This window comes from Capsicum annuum, chromosome 10 (assembly GCF_002878395.1).
Source record: "Capsicum annuum cultivar UCD-10X-F1 chromosome 10, UCD10Xv1.1, whole genome shotgun sequence".
Classification (NCBI taxonomy): Eukaryota; Viridiplantae; Streptophyta; class Magnoliopsida; order Solanales; family Solanaceae; genus Capsicum; species Capsicum annuum.
Genome location: NC_061120.1, coordinates 101,903,789 through 101,930,955, shown reverse-complemented (window position 1 = coordinate 101,930,955; position 27,167 = coordinate 101,903,789). Strand labels below are relative to the sequence as shown.

The 27,167-nt window shown below is 36.6% G+C and overlaps 1 protein-coding gene across 3 annotated transcripts in view; it reads right to left on the bottom strand.

Moving 5' to 3' along the window:
- Nucleotides 1-6,383: 6,383 nt before the first annotated feature.
- LOC107845630 (putative RING-type E3 ubiquitin transferase C3H69) overlaps nucleotides 6,384-27,167 on the bottom strand; it is a 54,005-nt gene continuing 33,221 nt past the window's right edge. Inside the window, exon 7 of one of the 3 annotated variants that reach the window (XM_016690059.2) lies at nucleotides 6,384-6,676. The gene's annotated coding sequence lies outside the window, so the exon portion shown is untranslated. Of the gene's footprint in view, nucleotides 6,677-20,696; nucleotides 24,034-27,167 lie in introns of those variants that run through there. The other 2 variants (XM_016690057.2, XM_016690060.2) reach the window with 2 other exon arrangements.

Here is a 27,167-nt window from a genome sequence, read left to right as displayed (position 1 = left end):
AGGTATGTGGGATATTCATCAATGGGTTCCTTCCACCCATTGAGTCCCAAAGTTTCCAAAATTCATTTTTCTTTTTGTAACGACCCGAGACTACCCCCTAGTCATCATACGATGCTTAGACCACAAGTGATCCCAAGCTAACCCTTCTATTGGCATAAATCATGAGCAACTGAATAAAATACATAAATCCGAATGAAATAAGAGGAAGATTAATTTTTTCTAAATCAGATCAATACAAAGCTATATTAAAATGATTACAACTCTGCTTATACAAAATAAAACTGGAATCAAATACATTAACTCTACTGACTGTCTATGAAGCCTCTACTCTACTAACTATAGATAGCTAGGACGGGACTCCAACTACCACTAATCAATACACATTAGTGAGAAAATAAAGTACATGAATAACATCTAACTGAAGTCCCCAAAGTAGGAGGACTCATCACCTGCGGGCTGGAATCTGCAATTGCCTGATCATGATATATGGACTACAACTGAACTGGTACCTAAATTATTAAATAATGTAGTACATAGACGTATATGTGAATCAGTACTTTTGAAATGTACTAAGTATATGGGGGTGAATGCATAAGTAAAACAATAACTGTATATATACCCATAGATTTTCAAATAATGCATGCTAAATGTAAATGACTCACATTGGCTTGAATAACTTAAAGCTAAAAATCATAAATTAGGAATGATAAAGTATACTGTATAAATCTTGTGAGCCATAACACTAAGTTCTAAAAGTTGTACTTTTACTCTTTCTAGTAGTAAAATAAGTAGGATTGAAGTTAAATCTGTTTTCAAATCATGCAGGCTAAGTGTAAAAAGGGACTCACCTTTATATCTGTAAACTGAAAACTGAAATCTCATAACTAAAGTTTGATGAAAAACAATATCTGAATAAAACTGTGAGCCTTTTACACTTAGTTTCTAAATGTTGTTCTATTATTTTGTTTTAGGACTTAGGGAGGTGCTTCTAACCGACATAAACCATATGAGCTATCATGGAGTCCAACGTCTAGTTCCCCTAAGGGGAAAACCTCACTTTGGGGAGAGGAGTCATACTCTTGCCAAGGAGTATAACCTACTGCTAAGTGATCACAATTTGTACCTACATCCATATAAATGGGAATAATCTAAATTTGTACCTACGTTGGCTTGTAGTTCTGGTGCATGAGACCTTGGAATCATACCCAACTCGGTGTTAAATACTACTCCCTTTAATCTATATGCTCATTCTGTAAGAAATCCACCTTATAACTAGCATAAGAGATTATAATAAAAACCAGTTATGCATCTGTTTACTATAATCTGTAATAAAACTAACTGTTTGGATTCCATATCTTAGCTGAGGATTACATGCTCAAATATCATCTTTCTTGAAATATCAAGACTTAAACTTAGGGCTTATAACCCATGCTTGAAAATCATGTCAAATCACAACTTCATACTCAACAATAAAAATCCTGAAATACTTTAACAATTCTAGTCAAGATAATCAAATTCAATTCTCAATATGTTAAATCAAGTCACACGCATGATAGAGATGAAATTCAACACTTAAATCACTTGTAACTTCATAAACTTCAAATAATGATCATTGGGTTTAAACCCTAGACTGTAAATCATGTAAATTCAACTTTAAAAACTAGTTTTGGGCACAAGGATGAAAGGAGTATCCTTGTTCATAACCCAACATACCTTATTAGATTAATTTGATGTAGAGAGCTGACTTTGAATTCCTAAAGACGTTCTTGAAGGCTTCTCCTTGAACTTCTTGGATTAGGAAGCTTGGGTTCTTGCTTTTCTTGAAGAAACATTGATAAAGTTCTTAGTGTTCTTGAGGGGCCTAGGATTTTCTTGGAGAGAAAAAAGATGAATAAGATTGTATCTAATGCTTTTGAGGCTTTAATTATCTGTTATGGACGATTTAGGGTGAATGAAAAGACATTTTTGCCCTTAAAATGCTGAAATAGAAATTGGAAAATTGGTGCGGACGTCGCGGGCTAATCGCGCGACCTCACTGCCTCTCTCACGAAAATGGATATAATTTTTCGCTCGGGTATAAGATTAAGGCGAAATTGGTATCATTAGAAAGATGACTCAATTCTCTACAACTTGGTAGGTCTTAAACAGTAAAATTCTACATATTTCAAAAGGTGTACATGTTCAAAGTAGACCCTTATAGAATCGAATACTAAACTTTGGGAGAACAAAGGCTCTTAGCTCCTTTTTGTTCTAAGTGATTTCTATGAACATCTTTCACCTCGAAAGCACTTAGCAACTTAGGTTAATGATCATGAAACTTATATTCGCATGGGTATCATTTGGATTAGAGCTTACACATGTAGGAATAACGGTTAGAATTTTATCCTGAAAGTACAGGGTGTTACATTATCTCCCCTTTGGGAACATTCGTCCTCAAATGAGACTAATTAGATTGAGAGTACTGTACTAAAGTAACTGAGATCATATTCTGAACATGCATGACTGGGAATATGATTGCATAACTGAGTCTGAAACATAATACATGAACTGAATATCATGAACTGAACTAATTTCTTGAATACATGCAACAACATGAGAATGTTCGTAAGGCTGAGACAGAAACGAGAGTGTCAACTTATGAGTAACCATTATTTTAGGTTGGATCTGATTTCATAAAGAAAAGTTGAGAGGTTTAGCACATGAAAACTCGGGGGTATCTCAGCATCTCCCCCGTGGGATAGTTCAATCCCTGAACGATACTGACTTAGCTGAAATACAGAGAAAAGACTGAGATGATGCACAGAGCACTTACGAGCTGCATCATGACTTAATATCTAAATTTGAAAATGATGCAGGATGCATAAACTGAGTTGAATTCGTAATTTGCATAAATGCAAACATTTTACCTCAAAGAATGGCCTTACTCGTGAAACTTTGGGTAGTAAGACTAGATGGAAAGTTGGAAATCTATAGGAGCATATCTGCTTGATTGCTAAACTGGATTACAAGCTCTATGGACTGGACCATACTGACAGCCCATACTCAGATGGAGTATTTCTCCAACACTCTTTTAAGAAATTCTAATAATATTATGAGGCAAAGAATTTTGGGCATGATCTGAACAAAACATCTGACTAAGGAATCACAACATTGATACAGCTCTATTGCATGGAACATAGACATATAAATCATAAGTTGGGCCTTAGGCAATGCAACCTTTTACTTTCAAGCTTCGCAACACTTCTCAAATACTACCTCAACTATACTTTCCCTTTAAACACCATATGCATTTGATTCAACTTATAATTCTCATGTGGGCATTGATAAATCAATCTACTAAAGCCTAAACTGAACCAAATTGTCTCACCATGATCAATACTAACTCAAAATCACAAGATACAACACGCTACACCATAATACTACTCTAAACCACATGATTCAATCTTCTATGTCTCTTTTAGAGCTCACACCCTAAGCATAACATGCCTTACCACTTCAATGACTAACGCTGAACTCTTACTATGAATTCATTAGCGCATATTGTGTTCCTCCACTTATATCCCAACATGACATTCAAGCCTATCATTATAACCACATATGAACTTTAAGGCAAAAATCCACACAGGCATACTTCTCATATCCTCTAAACCACTATCAATAACAACTTTCTTGCACTATTCTTAAGAAGACATACCCAGAATTCTCAACTAACTATGACATATACCAAAGATTTACCTCAATATTCCTTCATCCTTTAGCCTCAGATAGAAAAAAATATAAATAATCTTTCTTAATGAGGGTCGTCAACTCTCTCATCTAAACTATTTCTTATCCACTATCATCACCACTATCTTAACATAGGAAGAGGTCACTAAGGGTCTAACACATAAGGACCTGAAGCCCGAAAGAATACTATACATAACTTTAACACTTAACTGAGGCCTGGGGAATAGAATGTCAAAGGCATGAATTCATTAAAGAGATCTAAACTAAGGACATACCTGATATAATGTGAATTTCACTAGTAGCATGAGTTCTGAGAACTGATCATACTCTGAAACACAAGTTCATATTTATCATAAGTTATTCAACATAAGACTTGAGTTCATAGATTTATGAGGGATGACTTAAATCACAGAGTGAAGTTGTTACTTACTGGAAGCTAAAAATAAACTTGAATACACATTAAATGTATAAGCATTGGCCCTTAAATATGTTGAAGTAGGAGATGGAAAAAAAATAAGGGGGGGGGCGCGCCACGGGCAGCTAATATTTTGGACTTCCAAACATGCCCTTACGCTTGTTCAAAAATTTCAAATCTTCTCGAGATGTACCTTTCACACCACCGATATGAATCAACTTTAAAATCGACATTCTAAGGTTAGGAAGGTCGAAATCAAATCACCGAAGTATAAGGTCTTTAGAAATGACTAAGTCCTAACACTTAGTGAATTTTCTAAGTCTTGGACCCCTTTAATTGCAATAGGGAACTGAAATAAGCTAGGGTCTTACAATATCTCCCCCTTAGGTTAAAGCCATCCTTCTAAACTTATGGATTGATTTCATATTCCTAGGGTTGAGCCAGAATTTCTTTGCTCTAACAGTCTACACATAAATGCTAAACTCACATGAATAAACTATATTTTGAACTTACTGGCTTCATTCTTGGACAATCTTTTTTATATATACCATCCTTAACTTTCTCTAGCTTCAATAATCATCGTCAAAGACTTATACTCTCTTTTGAAAACACACCTACCTCACTAAACACATAATCATAGCCTACCAAGATCACACTTCTATACTTATATTTTTCTCAAACCATAGAATCAAGATCATACTTAAAAGGCTCAAAATCATCTATCCATAACTCCTTAACTTAGCTATCAAGAACACCATGTACTATACAACTAACCTTCTTCCACTTAGAAACTCAAGGGTACTACTAACCACACACAACACTTAATAGACTTAGAAAATAATGCAACCCCATATCACCTTGGGCATACCTTTACGTCATACCTACAACATCATACTTAATCTCAAATCAACAAACTTAAATTCTTTCATTCACTGGTTCAAGCCTATTGGTTCACCTCCATATAATTAGCATCACTAACCAAGCAATCATTACATCCACCTTGATAACCATCCATTTTTCAAACTTAGTGTTTAGTGCTAGGCATGATTAATAACACAACCTCATATACTATTCTCACTTGGAAGCTATACAATAAAACATCAAGAAACACTATTCCACTAAAGCCTCATAATAACAATAATTGATTATGATCGCATGGTCTATCTCATTATAATACATTAGCACCTCCTCTTTTAACACCTTGCGACTATTTAGCAATCTATACACCTGAATTACTTTCATAGCTCTATAAGTTTCAACTAAACTCCTTTTCAAACCTCAAAGGAAGCCTAAATTAACAATACTTAACCACCCAATACTTTCATTAACAACCTATACTTTTCTAACAAAATAAATACCATTAATAACGCCTTTCATACTTCAAGCAAACCATAAACCACCTTAACTAATAACTCCTGCTCTACCTTTTACAAAATTAACACACAAGGACATATCATTTTAACACAACTCGATAGCATTGCATAAGTTTATCTTTATACTTTTTGTCAATCGTCATTCCCACTTTTCTTGTCACTACATTCCTAAACCCACGCTTCCAACTATAGAAAGGTTCTACTACTTATAAATTATAACACTCTAGGTTGCAATATCCCTCGAATGCAAACTTTATTTAACAATCTAGATTCATACTATCTCTTCTCATGAGTACTATCTGAATAAATGAGCTAATGGGGAATCTGAATATATATCTTACTCTTTCTTAACTGAACGACTCATATGGACGAGGACATAACTTTCAACTTGAGGAACTTATAACACACTAGCGAGCTACTCTCAAGCCCTTTGTGTGACTTCTGAAGTCACAGATAGTAAATCTGAGAGCATCATCTTGTGAGGAATTGGAACTTACTAATCATGTTATCTCAAGAATAATACACAGATGGAGAATTTTAGAGTAACACACGAATCGATAGAAGTTTTTGAGAGAACAATTTTACAGCATGATCTAGAGTGTGAAAGAAAGGAAATTTGTAACCTCTCAAAGAAAAGTACAGACTTCTCTGTACTGTTCCATAAGACTACTAGACACGGTTTCACGGACACACTTAGAACACGTGAACCTTGTGCTCTAATATCAAGTTGTAACAACCCAAGACTACACACTAGTCATCACACAGTGCTTAGGACCACAAGTGATCCCAAGCTAACTGTTATATTGACATAAATCATGAGCAACTAAATAAAATACATAAATATGAACGACATAAGTGGAAGATCAATCTTTTCTAAATCAGATCAATACAAAGCTATATTAAAATGATTACAACTCTGCTTATACAAAACAAAACTGGAATCAAATACATTAACTCTACTGACTATCTATGAAGCCACTACTATACTAACTATAGATAGCTAGGATGTGACTCCAACTACCACTAATCAATACACATGAGTGAGAAAATAAAGTACATGAATAGCATCTAACTGAAGTCCCCAAAGTAGAGGACTTATCACCTGTGAGCTGGAATCTGCAAATGTCTGATCATGATATATGGACTACAACTGAACTGGTACCTATATTATTAAATAATGTAGTACATAGACGTATATGTGGATCAGTACTTTTAAATGTACTAAGCATATGGGGGTGAATGCATAAGTAAAATAATAATTGTATATATACCCATAGATTTTTAAATAATGCCTGCTAAGTGTAAATGACTCACATTGGCTTGAATAACTAAAAGCTGAAAAATCATAAATCATGAATGATAAAGCATACTATATAAATCTTGTGAGCCATAACACTTAGTTCTAAAAGTTGTACGTTTACTCTTTCTAGTAGTGAACTAAGTAAGACTGAAGTTAAATCTGTTTTCAAATCATGCAGGCGAAGTGTAAAAAGGGACTCACATTTATATCTGAAAACTGAAATCTCATAACTAAAGTCTGATGTAAAATAATATCTGAATAAAATAGTGAGCCCTCACGTTGGGGAAAGGAGTCAAACTCTTGCCAAGGAGTATAGCCTACTGCTAAGTGATCATAATCTGTACCTACATCCATATAAATGGGAATAATATGAATTTGTACCTACGTTGGCTCGTAGTTCTAGGGCATGAGACCTTGGAATCATACCTAACTCGGTGCTAAATGTTATTTCTTTTAATCTATATGCTCATTCTATAGAAAATCCACCATATAACTAGCATAAGGGATTATAATAAAAACCAGTTATGCATCTGTTTACTGTAAACTGTAATAAAACTAACTGTGTGGATTCCATATCTTAGCTAAGGATCAAAAGATCAATCTTGCTTAAAAATCTGAATACATACTTATCAAAGAATGCTTAAATATCATCTTTCTTGAAATATCAAGACTTAAACTTAGGGCTTATAACCCATGCATGGAAATCATGTCAAATCACAACAACTTCATACTCAACAATAAAAATCTTGAAATACTTTAACAATTATAGTCAAGATAATGAAATTCAATTTTCAATATGTGAAATCAAGTCAAACGCATGATTGTGTAAAAATAGAGATGCAATTCAACACTTAAATCACTTGTAACTTTATAAATTTCAAATAATGATAATTGGGTATATGCCCTAGACTGCAAATCATGTAAATTCATGTAAATTTAACTTTAAAAACTAGTTTTGGGCATAAGGATGAAAAGAGTATATCCTTGTTCATAAGCCCATGTACCTTATTAGATTAATTAGATGTAGAGAGATAAATTTGAACTCCTAAAGACATTCTTGAAGGCTTCTCCTTGAACTTCTTGGATAAGGAAGCTTGGGTTCTTGCTTTTCTTGAATAAATTTGATGAAGTCCTTGGTGTTCTTGAGGGGGCTAGGGTTTTCTTGGAGAAAAAGAATAAAATTGTATCTAATGCTTTTGGGGCTTTAATTATTTGTTATGGACGAGTTAGGGTGAAGGAAAAGACTTTTTTTCCCTTACAAATGTGGAACAAAAACTGGAAAATAGTTGCAGGCGTCGCGGGCTAATCGCGCGACCTCACTGCCTCTCACGAAAATGGCTATAATTTTTTGCTCGGATATTATATGAAGGCGAAATTGGTATTGTTGGAAAGCTGAATCAATTATCTACAACTTGGTGGGTCTTAAACTGCAAAATTCTATGTATATCAAAAGGTGTACATGTTCAAAATAGACCTTTGTAGAATCGAATACTAAACTTTGGGAGAATCAAAGGCTTTTAGCTCTTTTTTATCTAAGTAATTTCTATGAACATCTTTTACCTCGAAAGCAATTCACAACCTAGGTTAATGATCATGAAACTTTTATTCACATTGGTATCATTTGGATTAGAGCTTACCCATATAGGAACGACGATTAGAATTCTAGCCCGAAAGTACGGGTGTTACACATTTTAATTTAGGGTTTCATGAAAAGTGTTAATTCCATGATCTCTCCATGTAATTCTTGATTCCAACCATGAAATAGCATTTCCTCATAACTTCAAGTATTCTTCGATACTCTAACCTTGATAAGTTATTATATAGATGAAATTGTTGGATTCTCGAGTTTAAGTCATGAAATTTTCTATCATGTCATTATATTTAATTATATAATTTTCCATGCTAGTGGGTTATGAACACCTGATACTTAGATGATCATGCATGCTATAGTTTTCAAGATTTCAAGTTATATATATATATATATACACACACATATACATATATATACTATGTTTATAGCATTGTCATGTTGAGCATTACAAGTATTGAATCATGTTAAGCAATTATCTTTACCAGTATCAGTTCAATTGGAAGTAGAATTTAACACCGAGCAAACCTAAGGATGGATGCTCACCCGCCAGTAGAGGACTAAGACCTTTAATAGCAGTCCTTAAGTTCCAGAACTACGTAATCAGCGTAGGTTATAAGAGGTCACCTACCAGTAGAGGACTGACACTCTCTTAGGGGTGACCCATCTATAGAGGACTGATACCCTAGTCCACTGGGCCACTAGTTTAGTAGATCCACACAGCTAGTGTTGGTACCCGTTGCAGGTACTGATATCCTTCCAACGGGATTACATACTAGACCCCGATTAGCTCAATTGGGGCATCCACAATTTCATTCCAGTATTCAGATAATATTAGTTCAGGTTTGCATGACCAACTGTCCATGTATCAATTATTCAGTTATTCAGATTATTTCAGTACATGTTTATGCTTGGTCTTGCATTCGCTTTACATGTTCATGCATTCATGCTCGGTATTTATACATGATCATCAATACAATTGTAACGCCCCGCATTTTGGACTACAATATAGACCACGATTTCGATGTGTTGATAAACCCCGAAGCCATAAAATCCTATGCCAATACGGCATGTTAATTATTTGTGTAGCATGTGAATCCATTCAAGCTTGAATTTGGACCATAGAGGTCCTTCAACTCAAGGACGAGTTGAAACTATTTCGATCGACTAAGTTTTAGTGGATGTTGTAAATTATGTCAGCTTCCATCGACCATAACTCTCTGTATATGTCAAATTAGGGATCCTACTATGTGTCAAATGATAGGTCTTCGAGTTAGCTTTCCAACGATACCAATTTTTCTAAAATCCGACACCCGAGCAAGAAGTTATGGCCTTTCAACGTGATATGCGTCGCCTAACCAATTGCCCATGGCCACTGGAAACAATAGGCGATAGCCTAGGCGGCGCCTATGTGAACATAAGCGATGGGATGGGCGGCGCCTAAGTAAAGAATTCAAGTGACTTAAACACTCCGTTGTTGGGGGAAAATGGTCCTTTTCCACCCTTACTTAGCTCTAAAACACGAAAATCAGTTCCAAGGACCCCAAATACACCTTCATTCATCAAAAGTGCTCAAGGATTCTCCTTAGGGTTTCAAAATAAAAACCCAAGCAACTCAAGATTCAATCGGGGGTTTTAGGAAATAATTGCATATTTGAAATTCTCTCAGCGTAGGCTTCAAGAAGCATCTAATATTCGTAGTAATCAAGGTACGTAGGGTTATCTCAAAAATCTCATGGGCTTTAAAAATTCATGTTTTCAAATGGGGGTTTTGAAATTATGAATATGATTATGTTTTAAACATTTTATGATATTGATTTGGTCCTTAGGCCTACTCCCAAAGTGATTTGCTATATGATATATGTATATGCATGTATTCCAAAAAGATGTTAACTTGAGAGCATGAATGATATGAAATTTCCTCTCTTGATGTGAATTTGTTTTAAATGTTCATATGATGTAATTGTTTGAAAACATCTTGAAGAGCATGACCTGAAATGTTTTGAGAATTGATATGATTTTCACTTGAAAACGAGAAGGTTATTCATGTTGAATACAATGGTTGAATGGAAGAATGATGTGATATTGATGGCTTGCAAGTCGAGTATGATGATACCCTACAGAATAAGATATGTGATTGAATCAGATGAAATTTGAATGCATTGATTTTACATGAGATAGGTGGATGCCCGAAGAAGGCGTTTGAGTGTAACGGCTCATCGCTGGAAACCGTGTTTGCCGACACAGGAATTTGGTACCAGGATAAGTGATCTTGAGTACTTGACTTTATGTCATTCCCAAATTGGTATTGTAGGTAGGAGCCCGGGCTAAGTGATCTTGGGGACTACCATTGGATCGAGACACCATGCTTCGTGGTCTTGAGTGTCTCTCCCTCACTTATACTCTAATCTCGACGGCAACCAAGGTATGACAGTTGTTTAGAGGTTGATTGATGTTGAGGGAACCTTATTTCCCCGTTATTGTTTCTTTTCATATTCATGACCATGTTTCTGAATTATTGTGTTTCTTTCGCATTACTTTGATCATATGAATTAGGTGCATGATTACCAGACAAATAGGGGTGTTTCGGGCCTCCATGGTTCAAAATGCTCGTCATGGTCAGGCCTTGGTTTGGGTCGTGACAATGATTTTATAGCCTATTCAGCATTAACTTGAGATTTACATATGGTATTCATGTTTCCCAGTTTACAGAAGTATTTTAGCTCATGATCTAGAAATTTCACTATGTCTTACAGGTTACGTATAGATATATTTTATATGCATATTTTAGCAAATGGTTTATATCCTTCATTTTAAAAGCAATGTTTTAAGTATTTTCATGATTAGTGCATGTCTCACATACTCAGTACATTCCAAAGTACTAACTACATATATATATATATATATGTGTGGCTACATTGCTTCATGATGTAGGTACAAGTTGTAGCCCACAATACCATGATCAGACAAAACACAGCTTCTAGTCAGCAGGTGATGAGTTCTCTTGATTTAAGGACTCGAGTCAACTAGTTCCAGTATTATATTTTATTTAGACGTATTGATTAGGGATGGTTGGGGGTCATGTCCCGGCTATCTATAGTTAGTATTAGAAGAGGCTTCATAGACAGCTAGTCAAAGTTGATGTATTTTAGTTTCAATTTTCTTTGTATATCCAGTGTTGTAGGCTTTTGAAAAGTTTTGTATTGAACAAGTTCAGTTAATGACATCTCTTTAGTTTATTATTTCTAGTTTTTATGTATTTTATTCAGTAGCTCACGAATTATGCCAGTATCATAGGTTAGCTTAGGATCACTTATGGTTTTAAGCATTGTGTGACATCAAGGGATAGTCTCGGGGCGTTACAAACTTAGTATCAGAGCACAGAGTTTAAGTGTCCTAGGGTATCAATGAAGTCGTGTCTAGTAGAGTCTTATAAAATGGTATGGAGACATCTGTACTTTTCTTCGAGAGGCTATTGGGCATTTAAGAAATATTTCCCTTCTTCATGCTCTAGATCGTGTAGTAAAATTATTCTCTCCGAAACTTCTAATGATTCATGTGTTACTCCATAATGCTCCATTTGTAACTTATTCTTGAGATAACATGAGTAGTAAATTTCAATTCCTCTTAAGATGATGTTCTCAGATTTAGTGTTAGTAACTTTAGAAACTACACAAAGGGCTTAAGAAGAGTCTGCTAGTGTATTTTAAGTCCTTCAATTCAAAAGATTATGTCCTCATCTTTATGATTTATGCTTTTAAGATAGAATGTGATATGTGCTCAGATTCCTTATTAACCTTTTATTACAGATAGCACTCATGAAAGGAAAGATCATGATCCTAGAGTATTGAATATAGTTTTTATTACGGATGGTGTAACTTAGGGTATTATGATTTATAAGTAGTAGAACATCCTTAGAGTTGGAAGTATGTATTTAGAAGTGAAGTAACAAGAAAAGTTGGGGTTAGCGTTTGGTTGAGTATAAAGTGACAGATCTATGTCTCCTATTAAGTAGAATTGACGTGATAAGTCCTTATGTGTTAACTGAAGGGTAGTTAATGTGGTGTAGGTTTCATGGAGGAGGGTAGAGAAAGAGTTATTAGTTAAGGTGAATTGTGGTATGCTTAAAGTAGGAAATGAGCTTGATGGTATTCGATTGTGTTAGAAAAGTATAGGTGATTAATGAAAGCATTATGTTGATTAGGATTGTTAATGTGGGTTCTCCTTGTGGTTGTGAAAGTGAAACTGGTTAATTCTTGTAGGGATAGGAGTATAATTTAGATATAAAGATGGATAAGTAGTAGTGATATCTGAAAAGAGGATATGCTAATGGATTATAGTAAGATAGACCATAAGATTATAATCAAATATAATTATTATGAGGTTCTAGTGGACTAGTGTTTCTTGATGTTTTGCCAAGCAAGAATGGTATGTGAGTTTGTCGTTAATCATGTCTAGTACTAGAATATAAGCTTGAATAGTGAATGATCATCAAGGTGGAAATAATGATTGTTTGGGATAGTGATATTAGTTATGTAAAAGGTGAGCTAGTAAGCTTGGAATGATGTATGCAAAAATATAAGCTCATTTATGTCTCAATTAAGTATGATGATATAGGTATGATGTAGAGGAATACCTAAGGTGATATGGGGCTGTATTATTTTCTAAGTTTTTAAAGTTTCATGTGGGCTCATATAGTACCCATGAGTTGTAAGTATGAGAAGGATAGTGATAAAGTATATGGTGTTCTTCATTGCTTAGTTGGGAGTTATAGGTTGAAGATATTAAGTCTTTTAGTATAATTTGATTTTCATGGTTTTGGGAAAAATATAAGTTTAGGGGTGTGAATTAGTAAGCTATGAAGAAAGGGTAGATTGCGTGTTTAGATAGACAGGTATGTTGGTGGATAAGAGCGTAAGTATATAATGATGATTGTTGAAGCTAGAGAAAGTTAAGGATAGTATATATTAAGGGAGTGTCCAAGAATGCAGTTAGTATTGTCCAGATATAGTATATCCGGGTGAGTTGAGCATTTCAGTGTAGACTATTAGAGTTAAGAAACTATGGCCCAGTCGTGAGGATATAGAATAGGCCCATAGGCTTAGAATGTCAACTTTGATCTAAGGGGGAGATGATTGGGTGAAGAACTAAGTCAAGTTTTGAGAATTAGATTGTGATGCATGTTAATAAGAGGTATGATGAGATGTTAATCCATTCTTACTCTAGCGTATTCCTTTCTTTGGATTTCAGTCATTATGGCACCCTATCCATGTCTTTGTGATAGAGCCGAGCTCGTGATCAATGCTTATACACTTCACTCATATTCAAGTTAATTCTCAGCTCCGGTGATTCAAGTCATCCCCTATGAATCTATGAGTTTCACTCTTATATTAAGAAACTTTTGATAAGTATGAACCCATGTTTCAGAGTATGCTCAGTTCTCAGAACTCATGATACACCCTTAATGACCAGTGAAATTCATATTATGTTATGGATGTCCTCAGTTTAGATCTCTTTAACAAATCCATGCCTTTAATGCTCTATTCCTCAGGCCTCAGTTAAGTGTCAAAGTTTTATATAGTATTCTTTCATGCTTTAGGTTCTTGTGTTCTATCCTTCAGTGACCTCTTCTTATGTTAAGATGTTGTGGTAAAAATGGATGAACAATGGCTTCGATGAAAGAGAGTAGATGACCTTTATTAGGGAAGATTGTTGTATGCTTGTTTTATCTAAGGCTTTTAAGTATAAAGGAAGATTAAGGCAAAGCCTAGATATATGTCATAGTTAGTTGAGAATTCTAGGTATGTCTTCTTGGGAATAGTGCATGAAAGTTGTTATTGATAGAGGTATTAGAGAATATGGGAGAATTCCTAAGTGGGTTGGTTGCTTAGAAGTTCATATATGGTCATAACGATAGGCTTCAATGTCATGTTGGTATATAAGTATATGAATGCATTGTGCGCTAGTGAGTTCCTGGTAAGAGGTCGAAGTTAGTCGTTAAAGTGGTAAGGCATGTTATGCTTAGGATGAGAGCTCTGGAAAGACATAGAATATTGAATCTGGTGGTTTAGACTAAAATTATGGTGTTATGTATAGTATCTTGCGACTTACTTCGAGTTAGGCTTGTACATGGTGAGAGTATGTAGTTCAATTCAGACTTTGGTTTTGGATAGTCATATGCACCCATGTGAGAATTATAAGTTGCATCAAATGAAGTGTAGTATTTAAGGGGATAAGTATAGTTGAGAGAGTATTCGAAAAGTGTGGCTAAGCTTGAAAGTTAACAGTTGCATTGCCTAAGACATAGTAATCCTATTCTAGCTTTTGTTCTATATGCTGATATCACAGAGTTAACAGTTAACAGTTGCGATTCTTACTCAAATTCCATACTCGGATCATGCACAAAATTCTTTCCCTCGATTGTTACTAGAAGTTATTATAAGGAGAGTTTGAGGAAATTCATATTTTATTCTTAATAACCCTTGAAGATTCTATCTCATCAGTTATCACTTTGAAGTTATGTATGATGATCGAGTCATGAATATTTCAAGTGGGTTCTGAACTATTAGCATGAATCAGCTTCTAATACTTAGTCAAGTCATCTCAGAAATCAGTTTCAGGATTGAAGTTTTATTGTTTCAACACAGTTATGTCCTTCATTAGAAGGCATGTCATGTCAACACCATTCCATATGATTCCTATATATGTGTACATGTCCCATATGTATCAGTTGAGTAGTACCCTGTTAAGAGATGGTTTAAGTTACGAGAAATGATCAAATTTAGAAATTTGGTTTCAAGATAGTAATTACATTCTTTTCATCCAAATATTAGCCTTCATTCGAGGGTGAATGATCCCAAGGGGGAGATAATGTATCCCCTCACATTTTTGGGCTAGAATTCAAACCGTTGTTCCTACGTATATAGACCCGAACTAAATGATTTCCATGTCAAAATAAGGGTGTTTATCAATTCTATAGTGTGGGGACATCTTGGGATATGAATCGAGATCATAAAGATTCCTAACTCAATGATGAGTTGAAAACTTTTTTACCAATTGAGTTTTAGTGGATGTTTCAGCTTGGGTCAACTTCCAACGACCATTAGTCCTAGAATATAATGAGTTTGGTGGCCTACTATATAAATGAAAGACCCTCGAGACTTCTTTCCAACGCATCTGATATCATCTTAATCCGATATCGAGGTAGAAAGTTATGTTTATTTTACCTCAGAGTATCTGTCTGAGAAAAGGTGATGACTTGAGTTGACAAGCTGTCAACTAAGTGATGAGTTGTCAACTTAATCGTCATACTTAACCAGAAAACACCTTAAATCATTAGAGAAGGTGACGATTAAGTTGACAAGCCTTCAACTAGTTGACAAGTTGTCAAGTAAGTCATTAACCTTAACCAGAAAGTGTCCAGGTCTAGCTAGAGGTTGACGACTAAGTTGATAAGCTATCAACTAGTTGACAAGCTGTCAATTTAGTTGTCAACTGAAAATTCCTACAATTTTTGTTCAGTTTCTTTAGGGGTATTTTGATGTTTTCCTCACTCAAACCCTACCCCCCACGACTTAAATCACCCTATAAATGAAATTTTCACATCATTAGTCAATCTTTAACGTTTATTACCCTCTCCACTCTAAAGAGAAAAGAAATTAGGATTTCTTCCCACAATTCAACTTTCAAGGATCCAAATTCATGTTCTCCTTCAAGAAATCAAGAAATTCAGGTATGTGAGATATTCAAGAATGAGTTCCTTTCACCCATTGAGTCCCAAAGCTTCTCAAATTTAATTTCCTTTTTAATTTAGGGTTTCATGAAAAGTGTAAATTCTATGATCTCTTAATGTAATTCTTGATTCCAACCATGAAATAGTATTTCCTCATAACTTCAAGTATTCTTCTGTACTCTAACCATGATAAGTTGTTATATTGATGAAATGATTGGATTAAGTCATGAAATTTCCTATCATGTCATTACAATGAAACCATTATATTTAATTATATTATTTTTCATGCTGTTGGGTTATGAACACCCGATACTTGGATGATCATGCATGCTATAGTTTTCAAGTTTTATATATATATATATATATATATATATATATATATATATATATAAACCATGAAGTTTATAGCATTGTCATGTTGAGCATTACCAGTATTGAATCATGTTAAGCAATTATCCTTACCAACCTTAGTTCAGTTAGGAGTAGAACTTAGCACCAAGCGAACCTAGGGATGGAGGCTCACCCACCAATAGAGGACTGAGACCTTTAGTAATAGTCCCTAAGTTCCAAAACTATGTAGCCAGCGTAGGTTATGAGAGGTCACCCGCCAGTAGAGGATCGAAACTCTCTTAGGGGTTACCAGCCAGTAGAGGACTGACACCCTAGTTTTCAGGACACCAGTTTAGTGAATCCACATAGCCAGTGTTGGTACCCATGGCAATGTAGTGATACCCTTCCAACTGGGGTTACAGGATGGACCCCGATTAGCTCGAATTGGGGCATGTCGGTTAAATGTTAACTTCCACAATTTTAGTCCAGTATTCTGATAATATCAATTCAGGTTCACATGACCAAGTGTCCATATATCAGTTATTCATTATTTCAGTACATATTTATGCTTGGTCTTGCATTCGTATTACATGTTCATGCATTCATGCTCAGTATTCATACATGATCCTCACTACGGTTTTATAGCCTATTCAGCTTTAACTTGAGATTTACATATGGTATTTATGTTTCTACCGCTTTCTAGTTTACAAAAGTATTTTAGCTCATGATCTAGAAATTCACTATGCCTTATAAGTTTTTTTAAAGTACAGACATGTTTTATAAGCATATTTTAGCAAATGGTTTGTCCGTTTTAAAGCAATGTTTTAAGTAATTTCATGATTAGTGTATGTCTCACATACTCAGCACATTCCAAAGTACTGACCACATATATGTGTTTGTGGCAATATTGCTTCATGATGCAGGTACCAATTGTAGCCCACAACACCATGATTAGATAGAACACAACTTCCAACCAGTAGGTGATGAGTTTTTTTTATTCGAGGACTCGAGTCAACTCAAGTTTCAGTATTATATTTTATTCACTCGTATTGATTAGGGATGTCTAGAGGTCATGTCCCGACTACCTATAGTCAGTATTATAGAGGCTTCATAGACTGTAAGTCAAGGTTGATGCATTTTAATTTCAGTTTCCTTTGTATATCCAGTGTTGTAATCTTTTGAATAGTTTTGTATTAAACAAGTGCAGTTAATGACATTTCTTTCGCTTATCATTTCTAATTTTTATGCATTTTATTCAGTTGCTCACAAATTATGCTAATATCATGGGTTAGGTTGGGATCACTTGTGGTTTTAAGCAACGTGTGATGTCCAGGGAGTAGTCTCTGGGCGTTACAATACACAAACCCAAAAAGCAAAATCAAGATGTGGATGCATGGATTCGCAAAAAGGTATTTGTTGTAGTTTGCACAATCACTAAACTGGATTTGATTTCTTAGATAAAATTAAGTTTAGTGTTGTATATGATTCATTATATGTCAAATTAATAGATCAAATGAAAGGGATAGTTAAATGGTATTGGATCGAGGATGATATGTCGTATTTTAAAGGGGAAGAATTGCGGTGCCTAAAATGATGTGTTGCATCGAAAACTCCTCAAAGAAACACATGATTCTGTATTTATACTGTTCATCCGGGTGTTGAAAGAATGATGGCATTGTTATCTTGAAGTTATTTCCGGCTGAAAACAGAAGATGACATTGAAGCCTATGTGAAGTGTTGTCTTGTTTGTCAACTTGACAAGACTGAAAAAATAAAGGAAGTTGGTTTGCTTCAACCTCTGCCTATTGTGGAGCGTCTGAGCTTTTGTTTTTATGGATTTCATTAGCAGATTTTTAAAGGTTGATGGAAAAGCGTCAGTCATGGTGGTGGTTGACAGGTTTTCAAAGTATGTTATCTTCATTGTCGCTCCTATTCTTTGTTTTTCTGAAATAGCTGCTGAATTATTCTATAAGTTTATGGGAAAAATTTTGATGTTCTACTTAATATTGTGAGTGATCAAGATACAAGGTTCATAGGTTGATTTTGGACTGCACTGTTCAACATGATGGGTACTCAATTGCAAATTATCCATAAACTGGTTAACAGACCTAACGAATCAATCATCCACTTAAAAAGATTTGAGGCACTATGTGACTGCAAGTCAAAAAACATAGGTGAAATAGCTAGACAGTGCACAATTTTGTTATAATCTGCACAGGTCGTCGGCAACTGAGAATCCCCTTTGAACTAGTGTTAGGCATGCATCCTAACATGCCGCTAGAAGTCGCTAGGTCCAAAACAAAGGGCAATTACCCTGCTGCCTACAAGTATGCACGAAACAAGCAAGAGTTGGCAGATGAAGCGCAAGATAGCTTAAGAAATGCGGCTAAAGGAAGAAAGAAGTATGATGATAGACATTGTTGTTCTTTAGAATTCCAAGCTGGTGACAAGGTGTTGTTGAAGCTCACTCCCAAATTCTAGAAGAAAATCAGTAGCAAGACGATTCATCATGTATAAATTTTGAAATATGATGGACCCTTTAAGTGATAGAACGGGTGGGAAAGTAACTTGCAGATTGAATCTGTCAAAAAGGCTAAAGATCCACCCAACTTTCCATGTGAGTTTTCTGAAGCCCTTTCATGAAGATGCTAAAGATCCAACATCGGCAACAAGGCGTGCTCCTCATGTTATGCGGCAGTAGTATGAAGAGGAGATTGAAAAGATCTTGGATCACCGGACTTTGGAACAAAGCAAAAAGAATAAGTAAGCATAATTTATCATTCAATGGAAGGACAAGCAAGTGTATGATACTACTTGGGAGAAAGGTTCATCATTGTGGCAGTTTGAAGATAAGGTCAATGCCTACTTAGGCTCCATTTGGCCATGAAAATCATAATTTTTCGAAATTGAAGTTGGAGTTGGAATTGTGTTGGGTCATGAATATAAATTTGAGTTGTTTTTTAAATTTTACTTGTTTTCACTTTTCCAAATACAATTCCAAATTGTATTTGGAATTCTCATGGGCGAACGATTAGTGTTTTCACTTTTTTCACTAAAGTGAAATAATTTTTTCTAAAAAAATAAATAATTTTCATGACCAAACAACTACTTATATTCTACCACATCGAGGACGACGAGCTCATCTGCTGGGGGAAGTTTGTTAGATCCTCAAATTGATGGTTCGAGGAGCTCGAGCTTGACTAGGTATTTACATGATCAACCTAGCCAAGATCAAATAACTTGGGCCAAAGTTAGATTTGCTTGAGGCTAGTCCGCTGACATGGGCATGTCATGTCAGCAAGGCATGGCCTGGCAAAGACCTTGGCAAATAGCATGGCTAAGGCATGAAAGGCGTGGCTAAGGCATGACAAGGGCTGGCAAGCTAAGACATATCAAAGCTAAGGCTGATTTAAGCTAAGGCAAGTCATGTTGCGGAGGTGTAGCTAAGACAAGGTAAGCTAGGTTAGACATGGCTGGAATAGGGCAGCTTGGGAGTTACAACCGCCCTAGACATGTGGCGAAGCTTCGTGGGTGTTGTAATTTGAATTTCAAATTATCCTATCAGTTAAAGGTTGTCAACTTAATTAGGATAGAAACATGTGCCAAACAGGAGGCACAGGCAAGTTGTTTCATGCCAGATTTGCCTATGTTGGTCAAATTTTTGTAAGGCTTATTTTACGTGCTTCTTTGTGGCACGAGTTAAATACAAAATCGAGGATTCTTTCCCGTACATGCTTGTGTCTGTTTCAACTCATAAGCCCAAGCAAACTAAGTGTTGAATGAAAAATGGTAAGGGCTAAAGCCATAGTGCATATGGCTGCCGCATTGGGTTTGAACTGGTTGACCCCGTCAACTAGTGATGGCCATTGTAAATGTTCAATAGTCGCGTTGACGGCTAGTTGTAGTAGTTGAACATCAGTTGTAAATATAAATGTTGGAAGTTAATAACGGTGGGTGGCACTGATTGACAAATCCAAGGGTGAGGTAACAATAGCGGTGAATGGATGGAATTGGTGAAACTATCATCTATGTCAATCTTTTAAGTAGACATCTTAATGATATTAAGACTTCGCTACAAATTTAGTACACATGCCTATAATAAATAAAGTATACTGCGCCATTTTTAGAAGGTCATCACCTCTACCAAAACAAACTTCCAACTGCTCTTTTGATTAATAGAGTGCAAGGACTTGTAAGATTACTTCACTGAAATAGAAAAAAAGAGACCTCCATGGCAGGTAATCTTTTGAAAATTTAACTGAATCAATCATCTGATTTCAGGATTCTGTAAAAACCACCCATCCATCCACCCTACCGCGCCTTTCAATTCATATAGGGCGCAACATCATTCCAAGTTACAGCATCCTTTTCTATATCTTTAATCTGAGCAACTCTTCATCAAATAATCTAAATACAAGCTTTTAAGGAAAAAATAATAAAGGAAAAATATGTCGCAAGATAAAATATACAATGTATCATGTGACCAAAGAGGAAAAAAAAAAGACATCTTCAGAAATGTCACCCTGGACATGAGCAGGACCAGTAATCGGCACTTCGTCAACTTTTTATGTTTCTTTGTATACCCGCTCACAAACAATTAAAGCCAATCTTAAACTCGGCAGCCACAACCTACCAGGGGAAGTAACTCCGAAAAAGCCTAAAGGTAAACATGATCAAGACACAGGAATCGTGTGAGTGCGAACACAATTTAAAAATGGGCTTATATAAAAGAAAGAGAAATTCAAAACAAGTTAAACTCGTGACCCACAACAAATAGGACCAACATTTTAGAACTGCATACTATTTTTCTTTTTTGCAACTACTACTTTCCTAGAATAAGAAAGCCAACCATGATCAAGACGGAAGAACCCCGCCAGTCCAGCCATCAATTACCATGGGTAGGTTGAAAAGCCTAAAGGCTAACATATTAGGACAGGAGAATCCTGCCAGGAAATAGATTCAAACAAAACAATGATATGATTTTTGAAAATAGTATGTCAATGATATAAAACGTTGTTAGGTCATTGATTTTTGAAAATAGTATGTCAATGATATAAAACGTTGTTAGGTCTAACCTTCTAGAGCTATTGAGTTTAATCAAGCGATCAAGATAATGAACAGAAGGCTATATCATAATTCATCACCTAGGGTTCTGATAAATCTAGAGTGTGTCGGGGAAGACAACAGAAGGGAGTTGATTCTAATAGCTAAAAGTCATTTCATACTACAGATCTTTTAGATAGACAATGAATGCATAGGCAGCATAACATTACAACACCCAGAACAAAGTTCATATGGAATTTACATGTACAAAATGATGACAGGACCCAAGGATCCATCTCTCTCGAGTCAACATCAGTTAATTGCTCTAAGACAGGTTCAAGTTCACGTGGAGAGCTCTTCGGAAAATGAACCCAACTAGATCATACGAATAGTTTCGGATGATCTATGATGTGTTAAAATCATTACGTTGCACTGATAAAGTTACAGGAGTTTTTGACTATATATTGTGGCCAACTCTTTTTTTTTAAAAAGGTAACATATTTGTATATTTATATAAGACTACACAAAAACAATGTAGCACCCCTTAATTACCGGTTACAAAAGTATAAACCATTTGATCCTCTGTCATCTCACAAGGATTCTAATACATCAAAGATTGTTTCTTGATATTCTAAACCTATTGCTTTACACCAAAAAAAGAACAGCCCTAAGCATTTCATCTTAATCTTCTGGAGATGGTTGGCTTTGTTTTCAAAACATCTTTGGTTTCTCTCTTCCCAAACTGTCCACCAAATGCACGCTGGAATAATCTTCCATCTCATTTTCTGAATTGCATTACTGCCTTTTTTGTTCCAGCATGCTAGCACATCAACTATATTACTTGGCATCGTCCATAGAATCCCCCTAAAGTTGAGGAACATTCTCCAGAATTGTCTGCAGAAATAAATGATTAATTGTCTCAGCTTGCTCCCCACATAAAAAACATCTGGAACATAGATGATGACCCCTTTTGCACAGATTGTCCTGTGTGAGTGCTTTTCCTCTAGCTAATAACCAAGTAAAACAAGATACTTTATAGGGAATTGACTTTCCATATCATCTTCCAGGGCCAACACCCAACACCCAATCTGATTGTTGAACAGGTTGAATTCTTTGTAGGCTGATCTGACAGAGAATTCTCCTTGATTATTTCCTTGCCACTTGATGCTATCCTCCGAAGTTGTAATTCCTGTAAATAGCTCTAGAGTGTTAAGGAACTCTGTTATCCTATCAATTTTTCAATCATTCAAGCATCTTCTAAAGATCAAATTCCACCCCTGGTTGCTCCATATACACTGGACAAATGCCAATTGAGTTCTTGAGTCTTGCCAGAGAACTTGCATGTTATGGAATATGAACCCAAACTGCTAAACTCCCCTTCCCATACCCTGTTATCCCACAATATTATAATGCCCCCTCTAGTCCCACTAGCCTCCAATTGTACATACTTGCCTCATCTATTAGGCCGTAATTCTTTGATAATGGCACTAATATCCCCTTCGACTTTTGATTCTTGAAAACATAAAACATCATCCTTCCACATGTGAATTAAATTTTTAATCAACATTCTTTTTTATTGTTGATTCAACCCCCTAACATTCCATGATATAATGTTGACTTTCATTGATCTTGGTTAATGAAACACCCCCCCTTTACTGCTTGTTCCATTGCTCACAAAACAGCTCACCCTCTCAAGGCTCTTCAGTTCTTTGATTCCTTTCTTTTTGGGGTTCCAAGTTCTTGTGTTACTGAAACTCCATGTCGCTAGCTATCAATTTTCATGAAAAGCTCTAGAGATTCCTTCTCATATCCATGAAATACCAACCCAAACTCCTTAGCCATTCTGATTATAATTTGGTAAACCCTTATTGTCACATCAAATTTCACATCCCTCTCATCTACCACCTTCGCAGAATTTAGGGGGATTGGTTCTTCAATTGCCCAACCCATTGTTGCGTTGAGATTCCGTGGCTGCATGTGCATGTTTCCTTCCGCCTAAGAATCTGATGCCTGTTTTCTCCTATTTTTAATCAGTAATATTTGATTTTCTTCCTTAACTGCAGCTTGTTGGTCTTCTCTCTCTAATTTCTTCACTCTCTGTATCCATGTCTTTATCGCAAGGACTGACTTCATAACTTGTAAGTTGTGATTCCAGAATAGAAGTAAAAATGTTAGCTTTTAATTCCTCCTCCAATGGGTCGGTTCTGGGCTCATTGTAGCATGCCCTCTTAATATTCCAATTAGAAAAGCTTTGGGCCAACAGATCTGGGCCCAATTTCTTTTTAAGGGCAGCCTCTTTATTTAAAAAGAGGGTCTTTGACTGCTTGCTGTTTCCACATGGTAAATCACGTGAGTATTCCAATCTAGGGAAAATCTCCATATCTGTTGAACACCCCGCATGCCCCATCATGCATTTATGACCTCGAAACCCTACCCCTGTACTATACGAGTCTTTTGTTGCCCGTTGGTTCATAGTTTTCTCTTGTGTGCCTTCTTTTACCCGCTGGTCCGTCATTATGTCTCTTCCTACAATATGACATCTTTGAAGATAAGAAAGTAACCAAAAGAGCCGAAAAGATTAAGAAAATGGCCAAGAGCATCATCAAGGAAGAGGTCTTTAGATGAAAAATGGATTTGGGCAGTCGGGCAAAATACAAAGGCACTTTTACTAGAACAACCCCACTTCTGAAGCAGAACAAGAATAAAAGGAATGGAGCAAAAGTGCGACAGCACTTCCAAAGTGCAACCAGACACACTTCCATCTTTACTGAAAAAACAAATCACTGTGCAAAAGTTCAGGGAAAAGTGAGACTGCCTGTAGTATATTTCAGAGGGGCAAAGTTGGAAACAGTGTGTAATTTCATTGTGATGTATACATAGTCTAAATTACGGTATTTGGAGTAGCTTCGTACAGCTGGAAAGGTTAGGAAAGTTTCATTAGCTACTTTTAGAAGTTCTTCAACAACTTCGAAGGATTTCATCAGAGTTCGCATCGCCTACCATAATTTCTAGCATAAGTAGCTCATTTTCCCGCTCTGATTGTAGATCCAAATGGTTTGCAAGTTGATGGGCTGTTAATTATTCGTCAGTAAATGCATGGATCATGATTATTTAATGGCCAAATGCACAGACAACCCCTCAAAGTTAGCTCCAATTTTCATTTTGATACCTCAATTAAGGCCGGTACCTGTTGAACACTCCAACCCAAACAAAAGTGTGCCTATAAAACATATTGCTGACATCGAATAATGTGTGGTCTTCACTTCTCCTTAGCACGTAAATTATCAGCATTTCAATCTTTTTCCAATTTGACAGATGTAAAGTAGACACAATACATGTGTCATTAAAATAATTTTAAAAAATGAAGACAATTATTTCATATTTAATTCAAAACCACCCATCAAACAAAGACACATTTAATTTCTTCTTTTTTGTTGTCTAAACCAACCATCAGTGCCATCAATCTTCATTTTTCCATCCTGAAATTTTTTTTGAGATTAAATAAGTCTCTCTCTCTACCTAAGGTTTTTCTCTCTTACTCTGGCTAACGTCTTTCTCTCTCTCCGGTGAAGCAGACGCCGGAGTAAGAACATCGCCGGCGACAGGTAAGTACGATACCATCTCCCTCTCCCTTCGTCTCTCCCTCTCTCTCTCCCTCTCTCCCCCTCCCTCCTTCCCTAAAGCTGGTTCACTCTCTCGCCGGACTGTGGGTTACCGTTTCCACTCCGGCGACGGGATAGAATTGAAGCCAATCAAAAAATAATATTCAAAAAAAAAGACCAAATCTGACCCGGCGACTTTCCGGTGACGTTATGCCGGCGACCAATCTACCCCAATTTGCCGAATTTCAGCGCAGGAAGAAGGAGCTGAATACTTGATCTATGTATCCCGGAGACTTCTAACCTAGAAATTTTATTTTAATGCACTATCTTGTATCGCGCCTTTTTATATTGTCTCCACTGTTTAAATTTTGTGTTGGTTATTTTGCTACGGGCTGCCTAGTATTTCTAGGCTGTCTGGTTATCTTTATTGATTATTTCTAGCATCTGTTCTTGAAATTTTTGTTGCAGTGTGCTTTGCGTTTGCCTTTTATAGTTATTGCAGTTTTTAGCCTTCTCTGTTCTTTCCGTGAGTGGTGGCTTGGGTAGCTAATAGTGCAGTAGGGTCATGTCCTAGGGGGTTGGGGGTGGGGTCGGGGTTTAGAGGTGGGTTAGGTTGGAGATTCGGAGTACGAGGTTTTAAAGAAGGGGATAAGAAGGATGATAGGTTGAGGGTAACGTCGTGGAACATAGGGACCCTTCAGGGTAAGTCGATAGAACTGGTAAACATTCTTAGGAAGAGAAGAATCAATATTAAGTGTGTCCAGGAGACCAAGTGGGTAGGTTCTAAAGCTAGGAATGTTGATGGGTACAAGTTGTGGTACTCGGGTAGTGAGAGGCGTAGGAATGACGTAGGTATCTTAGTGGACGAAGAGCTTAGGGGGCAGGTAGTGGAGGTTAAAAGGGTTAGTGATAGGGTGATGTTTATCAAGTCAATTGTTGGGGGGTCTTCTGTGAACATCTGTAGTGCGTACGCGCCACAGAAGGGCCTGGACGAGGAGGAGAAGAAGAAATTTTAGGAGGTTTTGGACGAAGTGGTAAGAGGCGTGCCTAGTTTTGAAATGATTTTCATAGGAGGGGGTTTTAATGGGCACATCGGGTCTCTGCCGATGGGTTATGATGATGTGCATGGAGGTTTCGAGTTCGGGGATAGGAATGTTGAAGGAGCTGCTCTTTTAGATTTTGCGAGGGCCTTTGGGTTAGTGGTAGTGAATTCCAGCTTTCCGAAGAAGGAGGAGCATCTGGTTACTTTTCGTAGTAGGCTAGCCAAGACTCAAATTGACTTTTTGCTGCTTAGGAAGGGGGATAGAGCAATGTGTAAGGATTGTAAGGTTATCCCGAGTGAGAATCTTGCGACCCAGCATAGACTTCTAGTGATGGACTTGGGTATCAAGAAGGGCAAGAAGAGACGGGGTGGGGAGGGCCGTCCTAGAGTTAGGTGGGGTGGACTGACTCCAGCTAGTGCCCTGGAGATAGGGGCGAAGTTAGAAGGGATAGGGGTTTGGGAGGATAGCGGGGACGTGGATAGTATGTGGGATAGGGCTGCGGAATGCATCAAAGAATCTGCTAAAGAAGTGTTGGGTGTCTCGAGGGGCTGGTCGGGCCGGTATCGAGGAGATTGGTGGTGGAATGAAGATGTTAAGAAGGTGGAGACAAAGAAGGCGGCTTATGTTAAGTTGTTGGAGAGTAGGGATGAAGAGGAGAAACGGATTAGTATGGAGGAGTATAAGTTAGCTTAGAAGGAGGCTAAGTTAGCTTTTGAGAGTTTGTATACGGGGTTAGAGGAGAAAGGCGGGAAAAAGAGGTTTAGGATTTCCAAGACTAGGGAGCAGAAGGGTCGGGATCTAGATCAAGTAAAGTGCATTAAGGGGGAAGATGGCAAAGTATTGGTGGAGGACGCCCTCATTAAGAAAAGATGGCAGTCGTATTTTCATAAGCTCTTGAATGACGAGGGGGACAGAGGTGTTGTGCTAGGGGAGTTGGAGCATACCGGGGAGTGTCGCGATTTCGACTATTGTCAGCATTTTAAAGTATAGGAGGTCAGCGAGGCTATTCGCAAGA